Source organism: Schistocerca americana, chromosome 4, assembly GCF_021461395.2.
Source record: "Schistocerca americana isolate TAMUIC-IGC-003095 chromosome 4, iqSchAmer2.1, whole genome shotgun sequence".
Classification (NCBI taxonomy): domain Eukaryota; kingdom Metazoa; phylum Arthropoda; class Insecta; order Orthoptera; family Acrididae; genus Schistocerca; species Schistocerca americana.
In genome coordinates, this window is record NC_060122.1 from 141,874,987 (window position 1) to 141,878,851 (window position 3,865).

The following is a 3,865-nucleotide window of genomic DNA, read 5'->3' on the forward strand; positions in this document are numbered from 1 at the left end:
GAAAAATTAAAAAAAAAAGAGCTGCATACGCAAAAGTTACTGCATTATCTCTGACATAATTCATCTGTTGATCAGCTGAGTTTTCGATCACACTGTTCGTTGGTATAATGATCAGTGAGCAACCACAGCATCAAGATGCTGAACTGTGAAAACCTCCGTCCCAAAGCCATTATGTGGGATTGGTGGCAAACAGTGCCCTCTGCTATACCAGTTGAATGATATGGAGTACTCGTCGTGGAATTCTCGTCTTTTCCTGGAAACGGCATCCCACTTAGCTGTGCGATGAACATTTGTCATATATATATCGCTAGATGCTACTGCATTAAAAGGCTAATCTGGGGCGATTAATGTACAATAAATCAGGCAAAGCAACGCTGTGATTACTGGTAAATTGTTTAAATGCCTTGTTAATTGGAAAGTAGAGATTAATAACGCTTACATTTACTTTAGTACATGTGATCCCCTATTAGATGCTTTTTCTTCATGTATTCTGTTCCTAGCTGTTGATTACAATAGTTATTGGTTTACTTTCTGACACCCAACAGTCATTAAAATGGCTGACAATGCAGGAAGATAACTACATAATTTAGCATCCAACCCAAGATCAGTAAATGTAACCACTAGAAACTCTGGGAAGGCAACAACTGAGTCTCTGCATCTATGAGCTTTTGAATATTGTGCTGTGTTTGTAGTAGTGGCTTTAATACTTACAGTCTTCAAATCTAGGAAAGCAGACGCAAGTTTTTTATTGCTTCCAGTTTTTATATCTTCCACAGACAGAACTAGTGAGGCTTCGACACGTAAAAAAAAAGAGAGATAACTCTTACAAACGGAACTCATATCAGACACATGTGTCACTTCATATCAGACTCTGCATCTATGAGCTTTTGAATATTGTGCTGTGTTTGTAGTAGTGGCTTTAATACTTACAGTCTTCAAATCTAGGAAAGCAGACGCAAGTTTTTTATTGCTTCCAGTTTTTATATCTTCCACAGACAGAACTAGTGAGGCTTCGACACGTAAAAAAAAAGAGAGATAACTCTTACAAACGGAACTCATATCAGACACATGTGTCACTTCATATCAGTCTGAAGAGAATCAGAACATGTAACAGATTAGTAACAAGTGTATTCTGAGCCATTTGTCATGAAGCCATTTGTTCACTGGCATATTCTTGATAATGAATCTTCCAGATTGTTCTAGAAGTCTGCAGTATTGTTGTAACTTCAATCTGCTGTGTTTTTTCCTTGCGTTATTAGATAATATAAATAATAACAAAAATGTGTAAATGATAAGTATTCGCATCTATCTGAACCTGACAGCAATATACTGTGTACAAAATTTATACAAATTATCCTTTCTCTGTTATGTGGAGATGAAAATAGTCCTGGCCGCAAAATGAAATTACTGTTCGTTTATTCATCAGTGACGTGCGTTTCGCCTAATTCAAGGCATCTTCACATCAGTCGATAAATGTTGATAAACAAGCTGTGGATACTGATGACAAAACATCAGCAAAAATAAATTGCTCTCTTCATGTGCAAGAAAAGATGTTGAGGCAAATACATGTTCTCGTCATGTATTAAAAGCATAACATCCTATAACATTTCTGGGACGTATAATGTGGTCCTGTAAATACAAGGTAGGATCAGGTCTGTACAGTCTGTAAGTGTTGAACAAACTGGAAACGTCGTTTACATCCAGCGACCATATACACAGTACTGTGTACATCGTTTGGATGAAAGAAACTGCTTGTATCGATATATTTCGAGCTCGTACATTGGTTGTAATACTTTAATTTATTTCCAAATGCATTTTAAGGAAACTGATCAATGCTGTCGTATCAAGTTTAATGCATGAGAGCTATCTCCCCTAAAACCTGTTACGTCACTGAGAATAACAGGTAGTTCTGACTTTCAATGTATGTTAGTAATACTGGGTATAGTTCCTAAAAAAGAAACGAAACATGAAAACTTGAATTACGCAGACAAATCTGAAAATTAAATACAAATAAAAAGTTGTTATGGTAAGAGAGAAATAATTCCAAGCAATTTTATGTGTCCCGAGTCCACCAGTTGTCTGGCCAATTTGTTTCATGTCATGATAAGTTCGGCAATCCACAAATGACAGAAACAATTGTAAGAGGTTAATAAGACATCATCTTACTCCCCGCATAACCTGCGTGTGAATCAATGGCTGATCAATTTTAGTAATTGTAAAAGTAATTAAGTTTTCGCCTCTTGTTCAATTTCTCGAATGAGTGCGCCCTGATCGTGGAGAGGCCCTCACGGCTCTGAAAAACTGGCTAAACACAGGTGGGGGCCCCATTTGTCGCTTGTTCACAAAAGATTAGTTACATATTAAAATGATGTGGACGTGCAGTCATTTAGAAATCGAGCACTTCGTCGCGGCCCATGCGTCGATCCAGCGGCTCAAGATGCTCTGGTGATACACGCCCGCTGTTTATCTACACGTGGACGAGGAGCTGGTGAGGTCACACGTGGAATTCCACCACACTGCTGAGAGTGAAATGAAGAATCTGGTGCATCAGATTTTTTCCTCGTGGAGAGGCACGTGACCAATGGGACGCGGCATCTTTCATTGCATTGAGTTAAACTACGTATCTGGTGGGTTTTCTTTGTCATAGAGTGTGTGAAATGAATGTAAGCTGTCTCAAAGCATCAGCAAATTGAGGTTTCCTCGAAAAAAACGCCAAATTAGCTGCGATTTGTTGTAATAAAATAAGAGGAAACTACTTATCAGTAAATAAAGGCTCCCCGTATTTGATGTTTTTACAGTTATAACATGTGTGCTATGGAAGTATACAATTCCAATGGTACAGCACAATGATGATCTGTCGGAAGCGCATAGTTTTGATGCGATGTGTCATAGTTAAATACCAAATGACGTCATTTGTATATACAGTCTTCAAACAGTGTACTTCATAAACGGAGTCCCAATTACCAACTTGAAGTAGTAGTTAAATTAATAGCGTCCTGAACTGCGAGACGAAAACTAGCAGGTTCGCTCCACCTCCATTGCAAGTTTTTTTCCTAAAAGAGCCTTTCTTGTTAATTTAAAAGAAGTATTACCTGCAGGAGACTATGTTTTTTTACCAAAAATAATTGTCTATGCTGTAATTTTCGTTGCAAAGACTAAACAACTACCCAGTGGCCAGAAATCTTAACGTAACTACAAGTCTTATGTCTGAAAGTAAACATTAGTTACACACTGGAAGTTTTTGTTGTTATGAAATTTTGTGTAGATATTCAGGGTGAGTCACTAACTATTGCCACCAATAGTAACTCCGCAAGTATGATAGGAGATGAAACGTTTATGGAACAAAAGTTGCATGGAACAACGAGGGTCGTAATACACTCCTGGAAATTGAAATAAGAACACCATGAATTCATTGTCCCAGGAAGGGGAAACTTTATTGACACATTCCTGGGGTCAGATACATCACATGATCACACTGACAGAACCACAGGCACATAGACACAGGCAACAGAGCATGCACAATGTCGGCACTAGTACAGTGTATATCCACCTTTCGCAGCAATGCAGGCTGCTATTCTCCCATGGAGACGATCGTATAGATGCTGGATGTAGTCCTGTGGAACGGCTTGCCATGCCATTTCCACCTGACGCCTCAGTTGGACCAGCGTTCGTGCTGGACGTGCAGACCGCGTGAGATGACGCTTCATCCAGTCCCAAACATGCTCAATGGGGGACAGATCCGGAGATCTTGCTGGCCAGGGTAGTTGACTTACACCTTCTAGAGCACGTTGGGTGGCACGGGATACATGCGGACGTGCATTGTCCTGTTGGAACAGCAAGTTCCCTTGCCGGTCTAGGAATGGTA